Source organism: Cynocephalus volans, chromosome 4 (assembly GCF_027409185.1).
Source record: "Cynocephalus volans isolate mCynVol1 chromosome 4, mCynVol1.pri, whole genome shotgun sequence".
Taxonomy (NCBI): domain Eukaryota; kingdom Metazoa; phylum Chordata; class Mammalia; order Dermoptera; family Cynocephalidae; genus Cynocephalus; species Cynocephalus volans.
In genome coordinates, this window is record NC_084463.1 from 84,851,838 (window position 1) to 84,874,072 (window position 22,235).

The following is a 22,235-nucleotide window of genomic DNA, read 5'->3' on the forward strand; positions in this document are numbered from 1 at the left end:
AAGGCAAGATCCATTCTCTCATTACATACAGAACACAGCATCAATTCAATTACTTCACATTTCCTACTGGAAAAAAATAAAAAACAAGCCTGATTTCTCCTTCTGATTGTCAAGTAGCCCCAAGCCAATCGGGAAAAAAAAAAAAAAAAAAAAAAAAAAAACTAGTATTATTAAGTACTTAAATTGCTTACACAGTAATGGTTTTGCAATATCAGTTTTTGTTGTGGTGGTTTTTCCTAAGAACACCTTCACTCTGTCCACCCACTAAGTGATTTCATGTGTGCGGCCTCTCATCTTTGTGCATCTCTGGGAACCAGTACTTTCTATCCTTTCTAAGGAAAGCAAGATAGCTTCTTTTTATGTTTTTCTAGGCCCAGTACTCATTTTCACACTAGCAGTTGCAGGGCTGGATCTCCCTTCTCAGCACTATGGCACTTTCCAAAACAATTAAATGAGAATACAAGTGTTTTTTTTTAAACATTAGTAAGTTTAAAACTACTTTTTATAGGCAACACTAAGATATAAACTAAAGCCCTTACTATATTTTGTCCTCTTCAGTTCTGCTATAAATAAACTAATGCAAACCCTTCAATATCAAAATTTATAATTCTGCAATGAATGATAGAACCAGATTCCAGGAAAAGGCTGACAAACAACTACATAACTAAGTGAAAGGTGCATTTGTGCCTTTGAGTGTGTGTGCATGCACACACAGTGGGAAGCATGGAGGGGAAAGAAAAGGCTCATGGACCTCCTAGACTTAATTTGGTGGAAAAATAGAACCATAAACAAAAAAATAAATTTTATAGGTTCCAAAAGAGAAACCATGATAGTTAAAGAACGCGGGTAGACCAGCAGACCTCACCAAAAGACAAGTAAAGCACCAATAGTAAGTGCTGCTACCTTGATAGGTAAATCTCTAAAAGCAACAGCCAATTATCTTGAGTGAGCAGAAGAGAAAGTTAGTCTTGAGTTTGCTTTCGGTCACTTATAAGTAAAAGATCTACTCTCTTACTTATAGATCTCTCTTCAATGATGAGAGAAATCATTCTTACTTGCTCATTTATTCAAGTACCATAATGTTCGTAATAGTAAATAAAAAGTTCTAATTCAACAAATACCATGTACACAAGGCACCCTGCTACACTTTATATCTGAGATGGCAGTGAAAAAGAACATAGTGATTTCAATATCCTGTACTCCACATAGAGTCTCAAAGAAGAAAGTTCTTCATCTTCTATCTGGGTTCTACAACTGGGTCAGGTTCCCTCAGCCACTGGTTCTCAAAGTGTGGTCCACAGACTCCAAATACCCTTTCAATAAGTCTGCAAGGTCAAAACTTTGTTCATAACAATACTGATGTTTCACCATATTGACATTATCAGTTATGACACAAAAACAGCATTGGGGTAAAACTGTTGGTACCTTACCACAGATCAAGACATTGGTGCTCTTTCACCTCAGCCGCCACCATGCCATCCAGACTGAGAAGATCTAGAAACTTAGGGGCCACGTGAGCCACGGCTGCATTGGCAAGCACCAGCAGCATCTGGGAGGCAGGAGTAATGCTGGTGGCATGTATCACTACAGGATCAACTTTGACAAATATCACCCAGGTTACTTTGGGAAAGGTGGTATGAGGCATTACCACTTGAAGAGGAAGCAAAGCTTCTGCTTAACTGTCAACCTTGATAAACTGTGGACCTTGGTTAGTGAACAGACACAGGGAAATGCTGTCAGAAACAAGACTGGAGCGGCTCCAATCTCTGATGAGATGCGATCAGGCTACTGCAAAGTTCTGGAAAGCTCCCAAAGCAGCCTGTCATCATGAAGGCCAAATTCTTCAGCAGAGAAGCTGAGAAGATTTGGGGGGAAGGGAAGGTCTCTGTCCCAGTGGTTTGAAGCCACATGGAGAGAGGTTCATTAAATGCTAACAAATGCTTTTTTAAAAACAAAAACAAAGACATCAACAAACTGTACTCATCAGATATTCTCTACCATCACATGCTTGTAATAAAAGATGCCAGTCTCACTTTAAAATGCCCTCCATAAACCAGTAAAAACTGATCATTAAATCTTAACCCTTGAGTATAAGTATTAGTTTTCTGAGGCTGCCATAACAAATTAATGCAGATTTCATGGCTTGTCAACAGACATTTATTCTCTGACTTCTGGAGGCCAGTAGTCCAAAGTCAAGGTACTATTAGCAAGGCCACACACACCCTCCAATGGCTGCAAGGGGAGAATCCATTCCTTCCCTCTTTGTTTTTGGTGGCTCCAGGCATTCCTTGGCTTATAGACATGTCACTCCGATCTCTGCCTCCATGATCACACTGACTCTCTGTGTCTTCTCTCCTTCTGTCTCTGTGTATTTTCTCTCCCATCAGGACACTTGTCACTGGATTTAGAACCCACCTGAATAACCCTAAATGATCTCATCTCAAGATCTTTATTATATCCGCAAAGAACCTTTGTCCAATTAAGGTAACACTGGCAGGTTCCAGGGCTTAGGATATGGACATATCTTCTGTGAGACTGCTATTCAGCCTGCTACAAGACTTTTTAATACCCCACGTGGCCAAATGGCAAGTATTCGTAAAGCACTTCTGTTGCACAGTGAAATATAAAAGTTATCTTGAGGAAAAGCACTTGTGAGATTGAGTTGCAAACTGAACTAGACTCTTTTTAAATGGGCACCACTTTTACTCACAAGAACAAGTGACAAACCACAGTAACAAAAAAAACAAGAGCAGCCCTGAAAGCTAGAAGCTGGTCTGGTATCAGCAGAGTCTTGATGTTGCTAAGACCTGACCCTCACAACTAAGCCTTCATGTTCTCCTGTTAAACAGAACATCAACATCAGACTAGGACACTGACCATGATGGGTCAAGACAAAAACAAAAATAAAAACATCAACACTCCCCAAACCACAAGATGACTAAACATCCTCCTTTCCTAGCTAATAAGAGTGACCACAATTCCTTCACCAATTAAAGCTTTAGCCTCCATTTATTCCTTCCTCCTTAAATGAGATTTATTAAGAAAACCAGTAAAAGAATCACCCCAGTTACCCCACAGCATCTAATCCAGAGTACGGCCCCCTTCTTTTAACCTTCCACTGAATCATTTAACATAAATCCAAGTCCTACAGTAAGTCCTGTCTAATAAATTCTTATTGAGATGCCCCATGGTTCTTCATGGTGTGCATTCTCCCTTGCCACCACAAGTAATTAACCCAACTTGTTCAACCTCAGGTGTATTAGTCTGTTTTGTGTTGCTTATAACAAAGTACACGGAACTGGGAAATTTATGAAGAAAATGAAATTTGTTTGCTTACAGTTTCTGAGGCTGGGAATTCCAAAGTCCATCTGATGGTGGTGACAGTGACCAAGGGTCTCACATAGCAAGATGGTTGAAGCAGAGAGAGCAAGACAGACTCTCCTCTTCTTTTAAAGCCCCCAGAACCATGCCCTAGACCTCCATTTTTAACCGATTCACTATGGCATGGTCCTTTCAATTACCATAATAGGATTTCCCACCCTCTTAACAGTCACAGTGTGGGCTAAGATTCTAAAACATAAAACTCGGAGGACACAATTTAAACTTCAGTGAGTTTGGGGGAAGACATAATTCAGTCCACTACAGGTGTGTTCCTGGTAGTCTCTGGCAGGAGGGCACTGACAATGGTTTTGAGCCTTGGTCAATTACAGACATCTCCTCAAAAATGCACAAAGTGAGCTTATTACTTCAAAGAAAACTGACAGTATTTATTGCCAATGATAAAATTCAAGCTTTAAGAGCAAATTTGATTGTGGGAAATTTGTATCTACTGTGCACTGGATAGCTTCCCAAAAAAGATTTTTCTAATGAGACCACTGGTGATAATAAATGTGGTTTTGATACTTATAAAATGAAATAGGTCAGTATTTGGAAGATCTGCATAACTCAGAGAATATTTTCCAAATAAACAAAACATGAGGTTAAAAAATACAGTTAAAAGGCCTTTTTGGAGTACAAGACAGACCAATGGACTTGACTGTAACAAAGAACAAAAGGTTCATTGATGTGGTTTCAGAATTTATATGAAACTATCACTGGTTGAGTTCTGGTGTGCTATCAAAGAAGAATGTACACATCTGAGAGGGGTATTAACACATTCCTCCCTTTCCAACTATAAATCTGTGCAAGGCCAGACTTTCTTAATATCCTTCAAAGGAATATATTGCAACAGATTAAACTCAGAAAATATTATTATAATCCAACTGTTTTCAACTCTATTCAGCAGATGTTAAAGAGATTTGTATGGTTAACAATATATAATGGTGTTATTTTCTCACTAATTTTTATTTTAGAAGACAATTATTTTTCATTAAAAACTATTTTAAGTTAGCAAACAGCATTTGCTATTATTTTAAATTAACAAATATTGTAAAAAAATTCAGTGTCAAAGGAGTTTACATTCCCAAGAAATTTAGATAATTATTTTTTTGAGTATCTACCTCATAATTCTATTAAGTTTAGCATTTACTAAAAAACATAAGAAATCAAAACTGTGAGAAAAAATGAGATAGTACCTTTTTCTTAGGGCAGACTAAAAAACGCACTAAATATAACCCATTGAAATGAAAAATCAGCACAGAAATTTAAACATCAATGGTTGGGTTAAAAACACAGATTAGGTACACAAAAAGATGACAGAGTTAAACTGGAAGATAAATCTGAGGAATTAAACAAAAAGGCAGCACAGAAAATATAAAAAGGAGATTACAAAATATGAACAAAATGAAGAGACAACATATATCAAATTGGAGTTTAAATACAGAAAACAATGTTGAGAATTTTCTAGCACTGGTGAAAAAGACGAATCTTCAGGTTCAGGAAGTACAAGAACAATCACTGAATAGTCAGACAAAATTTTAAATGCAATCAGAAAGACAAATCACTACAAACACTGACAATTAGACTGACACCAGCTGTAGCATGTGCTGGAAGACAGTGGGATAATAGATCAGATAACTGTCACACCCAATGACTCCAACACTTGTGAGTAAAAGAAAAACATTTTCAGACACAAAAAGATTTACTAATAACATACCCTTCCCTCACTGAAAGAACTACTAAAAAATGGTATTTTAAGAAGAAAACTAACTCCAAAAGGAAAATGTAGGTCACAAGAAAGACTTGAGCAAATAAGTAAACATGTTGCTGTAGTTTTAAATAATAAGCACTGCTCTCTGAGGGGGAGGGAGTGACTAAACTGGAGGTAGGAGAAAATGTGAAACTAAAATACTGAAAATGGTAACATTTGAGTTGGGAAAGTGTTCCAAGGGTCTCACACTGTACAAGAGCAAAGTAGAAATATTAGTTAACTTTTGACTTAATTATGTCCAGTATGCTTTTATACCACGGAGGATAACCACAAAATTTGGATGTTTAAGATAACCAAGCACACACAACAAATTAAAATACACTGCTGTATGCAGAAAACCAACAAATAAGTACAGATACTGATACAAACCCCTTGTGTTTCACTAACTCCCACTCTTACACTTTTATATTATATATAACATTTTTATACTTTTATATTATATATAACAACATATGAGAAAACAGTGACGGTGTCAAAGCAACTAATATTAGAAAAGCTTAGTGTTTTTTCTCTCAAGATAAATATATAAATACGAAACCTAGTATTTTCTTTCTTGTATGCCAAAGGATCATCCTGCTCTTTGGAAACCACAGGTACACATACATAACCAGAACTGTACAGGCAGTTTCCCAGATGAAACAACCCTTAACGTAATAAATCATGAGTTAATTAGGCCAAGAAGGAGCTAAGTGAAGGGTATTCCAAACAGACATTAACAGCATGAGTAAAGGCTAAAAGGATCAAACAGCATGATCTGTGAAGGAAAACTTAAAAGTTTGAAATTTGCAGTTTTGAACTGTTAGGACATAAAGCAGATCTCTCCGGCATTCACTCCCCAAAACTAAGAGGTGACATCCTTATATCCACTCTCAGTAAAAACGCTGCCAGTAGATCTCAGTGAAGCAGCCTAATCTTTTCTACCCTCCTCTTCTCATAGTAATCAATGCCCCATACTCATTACATGTTATCAAGTCTCAGATGCCTGAATATATTTGCCTAAATTGGAAAGTAGACAGGGTTTTATTGTGTGGCCCCAAAGGAACATGAAATCTGACTTCCACTTTCTTGGAGAAAACGAATTTCCTTAGCACAAATGCACTTTTATACTGCCTTTTCTCAGAGTGCATCTCAGTATAAAACAAATAATCGTGACACTGACTTCCAATAAGCAGTAAAATAATCCCACAGAGAATTATTTACTGGCAGCGAAATCCTATGAAGATGCCAAAGACTACTGGTGATATATATGATGAGGTCCATATAGCTTAGTGCTCAATCTTGCTTCCTCTTTGTCTCTCCAATATGACAGCTGAAATGGCTGGCACCCCAAAAGTAGAAGAGTCCCTTGTCTCAGCAACCACTTAAAAGACAGTAAGGTAGCACCTATTACTTAAGAAAAGGCTCTCAAAGTAATTAAATTTTCCACGCCCTTGAAGTCAACTTGAAGCTTTTAAAAACTCAAGCAACTCAAGTCCTGATGGTTGCACAACAGCCTAACCAGTTAATTACTTGCTACCAACCCTGTGTAACAATATTTATCTATTCATTCACACAGTCATCCAAAGACTCAGTGAGCATTAACTATGTACCAGGCACTGGTGCAGGATATACTGTTATGAAAACAGATGTTCCTGCCTCATATGACATAGCACTTCCCCAGTTTATTAAAATGTAATCTCAAGAACCATGACATTCATTAAACTACAGTTCCTTCCATACTATTATGTTTAAAATTCTGAGGAACATAAATAAGATTCACAAGTTAATACAAGTTTGCTGCAAATCTAAATAGCTGGGATGAGAAAACAAACACATCTTACACAGTAGGTGCTCCATAAATGTATGTTAATATCCATTATCATAAAAGAGATCTAAACGATAAGCTAGCTTACAATGGTATTCAAGCATGAGTCCTCTAAGTCACACCTGTAAAGAGCTACTTCTAAATAAATGACTATGTACTTGAACGAAGTAAAGAATTTTTAAAACCCTATACTACCTTATTCTCATGATGACAGTTTCAGAAGAGACATTACAAAGGAAGAATCAGAAATATGTAATATTGGATGTATGGTACAGAAAGAATTGTATAATCATGTATCCATTTGCTTTTCCTGAGGAAAACCCTTGGCTTCTATGAGTGATATAAAGGCAAACAAAACAGTTCGGCCTTCATAAGTTTACATAGTGGAGGAGAAAGAGGGTATAAAAAACAATAGAAACAAAGGAAAATATAATTAGAGCTGTAAATGCAGAAGTCTATGTATTATTACATGGGGAAAATATCCAATTCAAAATCATCTTTAAAAGTAATATAGCAGCAACTAAATTTAAATAAGGCTTTGCGGAAGCAGGAGTACAACTGTGGATCACCCTGGTCATCCAATTTTGTAGGCACCTACAATTCAATGCTTCAACAAATAAAGGAGAAACTATTTAAATTTCCTTCAAATATGTCCAAATTCATGAACAATATAAGGTTCTTTACAAGTACACCTAACCTAATCTTCCACTTCGTTTAATACCTTCTCACTTCACAAAGTAATGTACAAAGCACACAGTGAGCAATTAAATGATTGCTGAATTGCAGCACTGGCTTAATAGAAAATCTCATTTATTTAGACGCAGATCAAAAATCATTTTGTAAAAAAAAAAAAAAAAAAAAAAAAAAATCATTTTGTGATGCTCGCATGATAAAAAGTGCATGAACAAATGTCAAACATCATGGTTAGCAATGTATCTTTGCAATGCACAAGTATACTGACATGTATTAGATACAGAATAACTCTTGGATTTAATATGAGCTTCTCAAATCACTCAAACTGCAGTCAAAACATTTCATTTCATTTCAGCAGCTGAAGTGAAACTAAGGCTACAAATATTTTTCTGGGTCACATTTAAAGACAGAGCACCTAATTTACTGAAAAACTAATAGCATCTTGTCATCTAGTCCTAAGTAATTTTTCTGAAAGAGCTGTAAGTAATCTTCTAAAACTATAGTACATGAAACTTGAATATTAATATTTTTTCTTACTCCTATTCAAATACTATGATTAATTTTATATATGTTTAAGAATTCAAGGGAGGGACAGAATGGGGATTTAGGATAAACTGAAGCAGCCTACTTTTTAAATTCAGTCCCGCTACCACTGTTGTGACACTTCCATCAATTTTAAGCAAATAATAGACTGTTATATCTGTCCCCTCAGAGTCAGGGTAAAAACCCATCTTGGGGAACTGGCAGAGTATTATTACTGTGGTTTCTTCCTCCTCTCTTTCAGAAATTTTGCTTCTTCAGTATGTTATTTAATTTGAACGTCCATTCAAATCTTTCATGAAAGTTAATATCTTAACAAAAGCAAATACATTTTAAATTGCAACCCATGTAAATTTGTCTTCATTTCAAACCTACATTTCTTATACAAGAGAACATACTTTTTAAAGAGGCTTTTTATTTCAAAGTTTTAATTTTATAGTGTAATTTATACTAGAATAACTATAGATGACAATTCAAAGGCCATTTTACTACATTTTTTTTATGACCACAGTTTTCAAATCATACTAGTATGTTTTAAAAACATACTAGAAACCAGGCCATCATGCATCTAAAAATTATCTTTAAGAGGATTTTCCATATGTCTTTTCTAAGACTATAGACAAATAGAGATTTTCTCAGGTTAATATAAAAAACATTTTTCAGGCTGGCCGGTTAGCTCAGTTGGTTAGAGTACAGCCTTGTAACACACCAAGGTCAAGGGTCTGAATCCCCACACTAGCCAGCTACCAAGCAAATGAACAGAAAACCATTTTTCAAAGTTAGGGAATAAGTTAGACTTATCTATCTGAAAATTACACTGCTTGAATATCTGAAACATGAGCATGCAACCTAGAAGGAACAGAAGATGATGAAATTTAATTTTATCATAAATTCCACTCCAACAAATGTATCCAATTCAAAAACAACTTACCCTTTGTGCTCCTTCTTTTAAATCTTGATCTTGGGCTAAAAAGGATTCCAGTTTTTTCTGGACATCTGGTAAGTTTTTCTGGATTGATTCTTTGTAACAAAAAGATAAAGGTTAAATAAAAATATTTCAATTTTAGAGACTAAAAATGGTGCACAATCTTTTCCTATTTTCCTCAGTATTATCTTTCAATGTGTAACATTTTTTCTCATCTATGACCCAGATTAGACCAAAATTACACAGGACATAAATTTGATTCTCTTACGAATATCAAAAGAGAAAGGAAATGACACAGACACTTTCTCTAAACATCCCTTGATGAGTGAGTGAAAGATACTTAGATTAACACCGCAATTAGCCCTAGTTACTTCTTAATTCTACAAAAATAGAAAGGAGTCTCCCATGGGAGATGGATCCTCAATAAAATAGAGTGAAGTCTAATATCATTTTTATAACTGCTTTCATTTTTAGTCAAATAACACAAAATCAATCTTAAGTAATAAACAAATAGCAAAAGAATATAAATATTGACTTCTCTATTTGGAAAGTAGGCATAATACAACAGGGATGGTACTTAACTCTGCCCACCGGGGCTACAGGAGAGAAAAATTCTAGGTTTCACAAGACACCCCACTTGTTTCCCTGATTTTAGACTGAACCACTTTGTTCCTGAAAAGCTGGGGTGATAATGCGTGGTGGTGGATGAGGTTGTTTTTCCTTTTTTTGTTTTAATTTTAGAAAATTTCAAAATATACAAAGGTAGAAAACTTTCACTCGGCCTCAACAATTATTAACTTGTGGCCAATTCTGTTTCTTCTACCTCCTCGACCACTCTTCCTCCATCTAACCACCCTCCAAATTATTTTCAGAGAAATCAAGCCAAAGCATTTCAACAGCCCAAATACAAGTGAGACTGAAACTTGTCATTCAGACAAGGATGTGGAGCAACAGGAACTCTTTCATTGCTGGTGAAAATGCAAAACGGTAGCCCCTTTTGGTTTTGTGAGAAACTGCCCAACTGTCTTCCAAACACACTTTTATTATCGAGTAATCATGCTCCTTGGTATTTACCCAAAGGAGTTGAAAACATCCAGGTGGGTATTCATAGAAGCTTTATACATAATTGCCAAAACCTAGAAGCAATCAAAATGTCCTTCAGCAGGTGAACGGATAAACTGTTACATCCAGACAATGGAATATTACTCAGCACTGAAAAGAAATGAGCTCTCAAGCCATGAAAAAGCAAGGAGGAAACTTAAATGCATGTTACTAAGTAAAAGAAGCCAATATCAAAAGGTTTCATACTGTATGATTCCAACTGTATGACATTCTGAGAAGAAAAAACCATGGAAACAGTAACAATATTAGTAGTTGTCAGGGGCTGAGGTGATGAGGGGAGAGAGGAATAGACAACACAGAACTTCTTCGTGCAGTGAAAATACCGTATGATACTATAATGGTGAATACACATCTTTACATATCTGTCCAAACTTGTAGAGTATACAACACCAAGACTGACCCTCACATAAACTTACTTTGGGTGATAATGAAGTGTCAGTTTAGGTTCATCAACTGTAACAGATGTACCACTCTAGCAGGGGATGTTGGTAAATGGAGGCTATGCATGTATGGGGCATGGTGTATGTAGGAAATCTCATACTTTCTATTCAATTTTGCTGTGAACCTAAAACTGTTCTAATAAAAAAAAAAATAGTCTTTATTTTTTTAAGTCACAAACCAGACAGCTGATTGGATTAGAAGGGAATTTGGTATACATAATTAAGCACAGTAATTTCACGTCCTTATTTTCCTAATAATAACATAAAGACAACACATAGCTCTTACCTGATTTCCTTCACAGGTACTTGCTTCTGGAGAAGCTGCTGTACCATCCCTTTTTCTTCTGAGGGAAGCAAAATTAATAAAGCTTCACCATCCTCTTTGTACCTAAACAAGAAGAAAATCTGTATCAATGCAATCTGCTTTTTACATTTTAACAGTATGATGAACAAAAACGCAGAAGCAAATTCATCTAACTGGTAAATATTAAGAATACCAGTTTTTAACCTTCTGTGGCAGCAGAAAGTTAGGGCTCTGAATGCCTCATATCAAATTTTCATCACTCGTTATAATTCCTAGTGACTTTTAGGCTGTGCCACAGTACAAGAGCTAGATCTTAAAGAAAGAAACCAACCAAAGGACATTTCTTAAATAAATGTCTACTTATATAGCATGGAGACGATTTCTCGCTCAAGTCACTAGAGGATCTAATAAAATCAGTCATTTAATGAACATGGCAGCAAACATATTAAAGAAATCAATTAATCTTCCTGGGAATTTTATTTATACCTTGGGTATAAAGTTGTTCAGAGACATCAGTTATAAGAAATGGATCACTGCTCAGATAAAACACATACCTCCAATCCATGTAACTTCTCTTCCCTCACCTAGTAAAATCTTATTTCACACTTGCACCTTCAGAAATTTGTACTAACATGGGCCACAAGGCATCTTGTAGTTACTTAAGCTTCTTGTGTTACGTGCATACAGACTTCCTGATACCTTAGTGTCAGCTATGACATGCAACTAGTAAAACAGACAATGAAATTGGGTATTTGGGGAAATATTTTTAATTAAACAAAAGAAAAAAATCTCAAAGCACTCTCTTCAGGATTCAAGCTATAAAATACAAAGGGAAATTTTTATAATTAACCAAATAAACTATTTCCTGAGAAACTTTGTGTCAGGCATAAACTGAAGAACACAAAGAAACAGAAGATGAAAATCCCTGTCTTCTGTTATCTAACGCTCAGTTGAGTAGGAAAGACAAAAACACAGAAGCAAGAGAGTCAAGAGAACAGTCACAGAATTGTAAATAAGTGCTGAAGGTCAACCACAGCAATAAATGCCACCAACACAGAAGTAAAAAGAGTTCACTCAGGGCTAGCCAGAGATAAACAGAAATAGTCATGGCAGATGGCATTTCAGGTGGGCCTTGACAGAAAGGAAAAAGCTAAGGTATCCCAAAGATGAATTACATGAACAAAGGAGTAGAAACCAGAAAGTACAAGGCAAATTTAGTAAAGAGTGAACACCAAAGCAAACAGTCATGGCAGATGGCATTTCAGGTGGGCCTTGACAGAAAGGAAAAAGCTAAGGTATCCCAAAGATGAATTACATGAACAAAGGAGTAGAAACCAGAAAGTACAAGGCAAATTTAGTAAAGAGTGAACACCAAAGCTGGAGTACATAAATGGACAACAGGAAAGACTGCTAAAAAGGTACATAAGATCCTGTTTTTGGAAGACCGTGGATGCCTCTGCATGGAGAGACTGAATACCACTGTAAGACCTTTATCATTGAATGCTGAAAGGAAAAACTGACTTTGATGATTTGCTGAGAGATGGTACTATACTGCATTTTAAAATTTGAGGTCGGGCCAGTTAGCTCAGTTGGTTAGAGCATGGTGTTGATAACACCAAGGTCCAGGTTCTATCCCTGTACCAGCCAGCTGCCAAAAATAAAAAGTAAGATTTGAAGGGCAATTTTTACCTGACATGTTGGCTCTAAAATTCAACTCCTATGAATAAGGTGAAACTCTAGTCTAATCTCATTTTCATAAGATAAATATGTAAATATCCTTATGTGTACACAGATTCAGACAGGAAAATATAAAACTTATCGAAATGTTAAATTTTCTTCAAGTTCATTCATTAATTTTCAACACATTTTATTAAAGATCCTCTATAGGCTAGGCACTGAAACAGAGATAAAAAAGACATGGTCCTGGGGCCGACCCCCTGGCTCACTTGGGAGAGTGCGGCGCTGGGAGCGCAGCGGTGCTGGGAGTGCCGAGGCCGTGGGTTCGGATCCTATATAGGGATGGCCGGTGTGCTCACTGGCTGAGCGCGGTGCGGGTGACACCAAGCCAAGGGTTGCGATCCCCTTACTGGTCACACACACAAAAAAGACATGGTCCTGGCTGTTACAAAGCTATTAGGGACAGACATTAAAACCAGTAATTAAAACTAGTAATAACAATCAAGTGTTATGAGTGAACTAGTAGACATACAGGAAGCTACGTGTAAGTATGACAGAGAGCTCTACTTAATGTAGTCTAGGAGACAAGAAAACTTCCTTGAAGAAATGACATCTAAGCTGAGACCCACAGAAATAATTAGGAATTAGTCAAACATTAGGGATAGGGATACAGATGGGAGAGTCAAGGTTTCCATGGGGAAAAGGCAGCATTTAAGAATCCCCTGTATACTTTTGTCTTCATGCTTATTTGCTTTTTCTAGTTAATGCAGGAAAGAGTAAAGCTGAACATACAACTTACTTAATCCTTTTACTAACTATATTTCATAACTGAAAAAGTAGTACCACATACGTTCTTTATTATATTTTAACACAGAATAATATGACTGAAAGTTTTTCATATCTATTCACTACAAAGAAATATGAATTTAAAGGATTTGCTTCAGCAATATTGGGCTAAGCCATCCATGAAGGCATAAGTTATTAGTGTATAACATAAAGAGGTGACACCCTAAGCAGACGAGATATTTGGGGACATCACAACTTCTGAAGCACCAAGACCTCACTAGGGACACGTCAAGGATCAAAGAGGACAAAATCAGTTAATACTGACCACTAAGCAGTACACTTACCAAAATGCCCTCAGGCCTTCAGAAGTAGAAAGGTTTACTCTGTGTGGCCCAAACAGGAAAAATCAGGGAAGAGGGAAAACAGTGGTTTGAAAGATTGTCAACCCTTTCAACATTCTATACAAAATTCAGAGACAGCATGATAAAATAAATAGGCCCACAAGTCTACATAGAGCAAGAACTAGGGCAAAGGGGTAAGAGAACTCTCTGACATCAAAAAGGCATCCACTGAATGTTCTCTGAGATTCTTCTGACTCATAAGCAGGAATAATGTGGCCAGTCATCTATATCTATCTTATTTACCCATTCATGCACCCGGAGAGAATTTGTGAGAACGAATTGGGATTAAAGTCACAAAGGGGCCACGCACAAACCTTTTAAAGCTACAGCTAACAGAATATGTATGTAAAAGGCCACACAAGGTTAAGACAGACTGTAACAGTGCAGTTTAGTTTCCCCAAAGGAAAATGGAAAATAATATCCAAAGCCAAATCCTACAAGGCAAGCATCTATTAAAAAGATCATCACTGGCCATTTTACCTATTTTACATTATACATGGCTTTTCCCTGAAACAACGTAAAGCACAAATTATCTCCTACACACTAATACTAAAAAATTTCGAGTTTTCAAGAATAAAAGCTCTTTTTATAAAGAAGGCATAAGCCATTTCACTTTGTTTTAATGCTTATAAGAATAAAGTCTATTTACCCATGAGGTAGCTTTCAGACTTCAAAAGCAATATCCATGGCCTAAGGCTAAATATATATACAAGAGAAATAAATGTTCTTCATAATACTTACATTTTAAAACTCCACATATACAGATTTTTGTTTTAGAATTTATTTCAAATTGACATAAAATTGTATGGATTTATTATATACAACATTATGTTCTGAAGTATATATACACTGTAGAATGGTTAAATCTTGCTAATCAAAATATGCATTACTTCACAGAGTTATTTTTGTGGTGAGAATATATTTAACATTCCCTTTGAGCAATTTTCAAGAATATAATATATTAACCGTAGTCACCATAATAGATTATTTTAAGACATATATAGGCACCATATAAAAAAGCCCTGCATCTGAAACAACAAAAATTTCATCTTCACCATTAGTATTAATGCCATGTTGTGTTTACGCAGCTCATCCAAATTTACAAAGAACTTCGTTTTACATTAATTTGCTGATGTTAAAAGCAAACAATCAGTAGAGGACGCAAATATAAAATAAAGTTCCCAAAATACCAGGAAGTTGGCCTAAAATCAGCTGGTCACGACATATCAGACTTTAAACTTCGGATCCACTGCTTTTTCAATTATACCAGCATGCTGTCCAGAAACAAGGATCCTCAGTAGGTTGATCATGACTGTCTAACTAATACCAAAAAGCTTATCTCCACATCCTGCAGCTCACTAGTATTTTTGGCTAAAATAGGAGATTCAGACCACTGACTTGGATGCACATGGTAATTCTTCCATTAAAATAACCTTCAAACTATGGCCAGAGAAGCAAAAAAAAAAAAAAAAAAAGCCCTGCCATTCTGGCAATAATTTGCTTTTTACCCAAAAGCCAATAACCCTTTAACTTCAATTCAAATTCTCTAACACATCAACTCCATTCCAATAAAGTCTCTAACAGTAGTTGGGAGGTATAAGCAGACACTCCACCCTGCCCTGATCTGGCCCTGTTAATAACTGCCTAGTCACCCCAAGTTCTCTCCACCTGGTGTCCCAGATTACAGGTCAAGTTACAAAAGGGTCTATTTAGCACAATTCCATTTTTGTAATCTGAAAAAATATATACACACAAACATACACGAAAAAAAACTTTCTGGGTGGTAGATTTTAAATAATTTTAATTGTTTTCCCATTATTGTCTAGAATCTGCATGGCGAATAAGCATTACTTTGGTAATAAAATACAAGTTAACAAAAATAAGTAAAAAACTAACTCTATATGCTTTTGGACATCTTATATCACTCTTACTTCATTTAACACACATCCTAGTACTACCAAATTAGTGTATTTCCACATCTTGACCATTAAATCTGAGGATGTACGAATGTGCTACGTGTCCCTAACACACACATGTGTCCCTAACAGTTGTTCAATAAATATTTGGTGAGTAAAGGAAAGCAAGTGACCACTAGATGTTATACGAGGAGATAAAACACTAGATTTGGAGCCAAAAGAAGTGGGTTCCAGTACTGTCGTACTATTTATTCATTAGCTATACAATTTTTGATAAGATTTTATTGCGATCTATTACATTTTCTTATTTTCACATTATACATTTGAATAAGATGATCTAGGTCCCTTTAGGATATGAAATTCTACAACTGTGACTATTAATATACTAGTCATTATTCATAACACAAGCATAATCAAGAGGTGGAGAAAGGGAAACATTTGTTGATTACACTCTATTCCACAGTCCTTCTTTTTTTCCTTCCCTGAATCTTCCCATTCTCCCTATACCTCAGCCTTACCTGTGGCAACCATCCCCAAGATTTCATGTCACTATGAAAGAACAGTGCAGTCTGTCATGCAGATGCAGAAAGACAGCCATAAGGAATCTGAGTCCAACTGTTCTGTTCCTCCCACACAATATGGTACAAAAGAGAGCTGATTCCAGGAAAGAAGGTATCTCTGACTTACAGGATGTCTAAACACTCTACACTGGATTCTAAGGAGAAAAAAGAATAGGTTTGGAAATATTCTGGGAAAAAGTAAGTCATCTGCAACCTAATATCTCAAATAACAAAAAGGTATATCACGATAGACTCAACAGTGACAAATTAAGTTCTCCATAAAATAACTGGAAAGAAACCAAGCCGGTTAATACATACTGCATGGAAAGCTTCTAGCACACTGATTAAGAAAATGGATTTATAGAGTTCACAAAGGGTAGAAATCTTAAATTCTATCAACTCTGTTCCCCCCAAAAAGGTTTTTTTAAAGCTAAATTTTAATAGATAAGAATAAAAATAAAACTCAAATAAAAGCAGTACTGATTCTACCTAAAACTGTACTTTCAGGAAACAACTGAGAATTAGATATGATTACCTCATTTTACAGGAGAAGAAACTAAGGCTTAAGGAATTTAAAAACTGACCCAAGGGTGCACAGCTATTAGGTGACAAAATCAAATTCAGACCTAAGTTTCCTGACTTTTAAAGACAATGTCTGAACAACTATGGGATATCTGGCTCTCACAGTCCAAATAAGAAAGAAAACGACTACATTTTTAGTTTGTCTTCATGACCACAAATGGCAGCAAATTTAAGACATCAACCTTCCTTCTCCAAGTACCTGGCTTTCATGCATTCTAGAAGCCCTGCATAGGAGCAGCACCCACTAGAATCCATTAAATGTAAACAGCTGCACATTGGCAAGAATGAGCTATAGAATCAGAAAGACCTGAGTATAAATCCCAGGCCTGGTACTTACTCAACTGAGTAATCTTAGACACATTTTACCTCAAGTCTCTGAGAAAAAGTTTCCTAGTAAGAAAACCTCTTTCATAAGGCTGCTCTACAGGCTAAATGAGTTCACCCATTATTTACACAAATATTTATCAAATTTTGGGAAGTAAATAGCTAAGCCACAATCCATTCATTCCCCATGTGGTGTAGGGGTAAGTAGGGAGGAGGATGCCAGACAAACAAACAAAAAAGTGATATGGCCAAAGTCAAATCTCCTCGTAAACATACTGACAGACCTCCTGGGAGACAAACGCTGTTAGCATGAGGGTCCTCATCTATGAGAGGCTTTTAATAGAATGTACCAGAGTTGTTCACAATCCATGGATTCAGTGGATATTTCTCTCTAGTGAGCTCTGCACCTGAGTATACAAATGGCCCATCTGTGTAAGTGATATGTCACACACATCAGTTAGAGTCTTCTGTGTTAGGCTGGGCAGAGTACACCCTAATGTGGCAAGAAAATACCTGGGGCTGTAATGGAGGTCCCAGACCTCTTCCTGCTTCACCTATAACTCGAGATTGCCTTTATCCTTAAAATTATTAATAAAACTTGATACTGGGTGTGATGGGTAGCTTCTAAGATAATTCCCAATAATCCACACCTCCTGGCATTCACACCATTGTGTAGTTTCCTCACACACAGTGAATAGGCTCAGATGTGTGACCACTAGGATACTGCAGATAAGATGGAATGTGACGTACAAGTCTAGGTCATAAAAGATATTGCTGCTTCCACCTTTCAATTCCTTGCCCTTTCATAATGCTCTCTCTGATGAGGTCAGTTGACAAGTTGTGAGCTGCCCTATGAAGACAACCATATAAAAAGGGACTAAAATGCCTCTGACCAACAGCCAGGGAGGAAATGAATCTCCAACAACTATGTGAGTGAGCTTGGAAACAAATCCAACCCTAGTTGAGCTTAAAGTACCATATGACACCTTGATTGGAGCCTTGTGATAGACTGAGAACCAGAGGACCCAGCTGAGCCACCCCTGGATTCCTGACCCACAGAAACTATGAGGTAAATTATTGCTTTAAGCCACTAAGCCATGGGACAATTTGTTACACAGCAATAGATAATTAACATATTAGGTAAGATCTATTCATAAGTCGGATTTATTATCTCAAATGTCTGCTATATGCCAGGACCTGTTCTAAGCACATAGCATACATCAATAAACTAGACAAACACTGCTGCCTTTGTGGAACTTACAATCTAATAGGGAGAAAGAAACAAAAAATATACTAAGTAAATGCTCTAGTATACGAGGGTACTTCAAAAAGTTGGTGGAAAAATAAATTTAAAAGATGATATGAATCTTTCCATGAACACTTTGAAATTCATATTTGAAGGCAGAAAGGGCTATGGAAAAAAGAAAATACAGAGCAGGGAAAGAAGTGGTTGGTGGAGGGTAAGAAAGATACCTGTGTGGATACCTGAGGAAGCATTTGAGCCAAACAGTGAATATAAAGGCCCTAAGGCAAGAACATGCCTGGCATGTACAAGAAACAGCAAGGCCAGTATGGAGCACAGGGAACAAGAGCAGAACAGAAAAAGGAAGGGCAGAAGGGAGAATGAACAGCATAGGCCCAGGATGTCACTGGCCTTCACTCTCAATGAAATGGGAAGCCATCAGAGGAGTGACATGATCTAACTTGTGTTTTAAAAGGATTGGTCCACCTGCTGTATTGAATGGACAGTAGGAGACAAGATGGGGAAGTAAGTTCATGACAAAATGTAGACTGCTAAGAAATGTCAGTCCTCTATCTACTCTACAGCTATACTCTACACCAGCTCCTCACTCCTTCAAGATGCAAAATGAAGGATTTGCCTTGCACTTCTATTAAAACTTTAAACCCTAGATACCAACACACAATGGCAAATTACCACATAAGGAAGCATCAGCCTCTATCTAGAAGGAGCAGAATGAAGACAGGACTTTCACGAATCTAAGTGAAAGGAATAAAAGAAAGAATTTTCACTAGCAAATTTTCCTGTCCTTTAAGTTAATGCTCATGGAAATTGTCCTTTCACTTTTATTATTTCAATTCACAAACCAATTAAAGAAACTTTTTTTAATCCCATATCTATTCCAGAAAGTGCTAGTATTTTCCACAAACAAACCATAACTCTTCACGTTATTGGAAATTTTAACTAGTTTCCACCTTCACATTTGCTGTTAAGATCTAAACTGCTGCCAGTGTGCGTACAATGCAAAGGCTTGGCCTCTGCTGTCCCCTAGTGGAATCACATTCTGCTACCCAAATTACTCATGAAATTTCTGAGAGTCACAAAATGCAGCCAGACAAATAAAGCTAAGCGAGAATATTGCTGAAGTTATTTTACCTTCTACTGATCTGGAAAAGAAAATAGTTATACATAAACTCCCACAGGCCCCCCCAAACCTCCCCAAATAAAAGCATTATAAAAGTTAGGAGTATCTGAGGTGTGCCTACCTTTCATTCCCAGATCTTTTCTATTTCCAACTGGGCATTTTTATAAGAAATGGAAGAGCTTGGTTTTATGAGTACCAAAAACTGTAAGCCCTAAAGAGAATCTCTCAAGTGGTAGAATGCACCACAGGATACAGCTTTATAAAATTATATTCATATCCCTTGCTTCACTTGTCCCTAAAGGAGATCTTTTTTTTTTTAAGGTGTGTGTGTGGTTAAGGAAAATAAAGGGAAGTTTTTCTCGATGGCTCTAGATCAAAAGAATTTTAGACAGGTGAATAAATTAAAACAGAATAAGTACTTCAAAGCAACAAGTACCTGAATCACCCCTTACTTTTATTTAAAGTATAGAAAGGAAAGAACAGATTCCCCAAATCTTAGCTATTTGCTAACGAATTCATTTTCCTATATTCATATATTACAGTTCAATTCCAAAAGCAAATACTATCTGGCAACCTGGTTTTAATTACAGCCTAACACATGACTTTAATTAGTCTCAAATTTTAATTTAGCCTTTATTCTATTCAATTATTCAGTCCTATGGCCACAAAACTTTCTAATTATCTCTAAGCCCATTAATGGCAACTTTTAAAGTACCAGAGAACAAAATAAGCATTCTATATGCTAAACCTTTCCACTGACTACACATCTAAATAGTCAATTCAAAATATTTTTAATTGTTACAAAAGGTCAAACAGGCTGTACTTTAAAAATTGATGACTACATTAAAAATTACATTAAAACTTTTTTTTCAAATTAGTATTCTCTCTCTTCAGACACAATCATTGTGATGTTCTTCCTCTCCACGGTCATTAAGACCCAATTTAATGCTCACCACAGCATGCTCAACTCCATAAGATGTTCAACTACATAAGATTTTCAACAACTTCTCCAGGAACAAAGAACCCTGAAATACTTCTCCGTCTTGGACCTTTTCTTGGTATACTGAGATGTCCAATAATCTTCATATAGGGAGAGTCATTTTGAAATACTGCTAAATGTATTCTAGGAAGGAGTCAGTCTGGTCTGCCCTATCCAGGTCCATATCATTGGTACATCTAAGAGCATGTAAGCCCGACATCCAATATGCTGTGAGACACCATATCCAACCTTACCTATCCAGAGGACCATAGGATGCAGATGTGTACATAAGTACAGGTACACATGTATACATACCACACATTTACTGAGAACTAAACACTGGAGAAATAATGACTTCTCAGAATGTCTCGCTATGAATAATAATTCAAACATGTACCCAACAGATTAAGAACCACTCAGGCACCATGCACTTTCTTATAAAATGGAAAAGAGAACACACTGCTTTTCTACCCATGTCCCACCTGACTTAGATACCAGAAGAAATAAAATCCTGAAGACAAGTTTGCCTGAATACACAATGACATCATACACAGAACCCAGTTCTAACTCTATTGCTTGTTGTTCAAAATACTATACCACTCGTTGCAATTAAGAGAGGCTGGCCAGTTAGCTCAGTTGGTTAGAGTGTGGTGCTGATAACACCAAGGCCAGGGTTTGATCCATGCACCATACCCACCCAAAAATTAAAAATAAAAATAAAACATTTAAAAAATGGCAATTAAGAGACATATTTTTGAACCCTATAGGATATAAACCCTATTTTTAAATAGTCTTTTATTATTATACTATTCTCTCCCTTCTTTCATGCTGGTCAAAGAAACACATTTAAGTGAGTACATTTTGATTATAACCCATATTTGAAGATGACCTCAGGGTAAATGTGAATCAATCAAAAAACATTTAAACACTCAAACATTCAAACATCGCTTATGAAAATTAAAAAACATATAGGAAAGAAGAGCTCTACTTCTTGTTAAGCCATAGAAGGACAGGAAAACCTTCACCAGCTGAAACAAACAAGAAGTTGCCATATACAAACAAAAATTATATTTTTTTCCAAAGCCACCTGAAAACTACAGATCCAAAGAAATCTTAGACTAAACTCCAAAGGGACTTCCTGGATGAGCAAGGGATAGAGGAAACTTTCACACCTGGAGCCTCTTGATGAAACAGGCACAGGGCAGGTGAAAAAAGAAGCTTGCCAGAAAAGTACAGTCTTTGCTTGGGCCTAAAGATCTTGCCATCCCTGGGAAACCCTTAAACAAAAGCCTGTGGCTTGAAATCACAAGCAACTGTTGGTCCAGTGAGATCAACATTGAAATCCATATCATAAATACTCAATAATCCAGGTTTGAGAGAGAAAATGTAAAACCAAAGAAACAGTCCATCTGTGGCTAATTGTAACTAATCATAACCTTATTGTGATTAATATTTAGGTTGCCATCAATTTTTAAACATTACAAGTATTAGTAAGACAAACATCTCTATTGAAACTTTACTCATCTCTATTTTCTTAAGATCCATTTCTGGATGCGGAATTACAAAGGCAAAAAGAAGAACTCTAAGGCTTTGATAAGCATTACCAAATGCTATCCAGAAAGATGTCAACTATTTATAATTCTACCAAA

The 22,235-nt window shown here is 36.3% G+C and overlaps 2 pseudogenes; one reads left to right on the plus strand and one right to left on the minus strand.

The window, feature by feature from the left end:
* Nucleotides 1–1,472: 1,472 nt before the first annotated feature.
* On the plus strand, nucleotides 1,473–1,902 carry LOC134376250 (large ribosomal subunit protein uL15-like; annotated as a pseudogene).
* Nucleotides 1,903–7,418: 5,516 nt separating this feature from the next.
* Nucleotides 7,419–22,235, minus strand: part of LOC134376251 (probable ATP-dependent RNA helicase DDX10) — a 44,458-nt pseudogene continuing 29,641 nt past the window's right edge.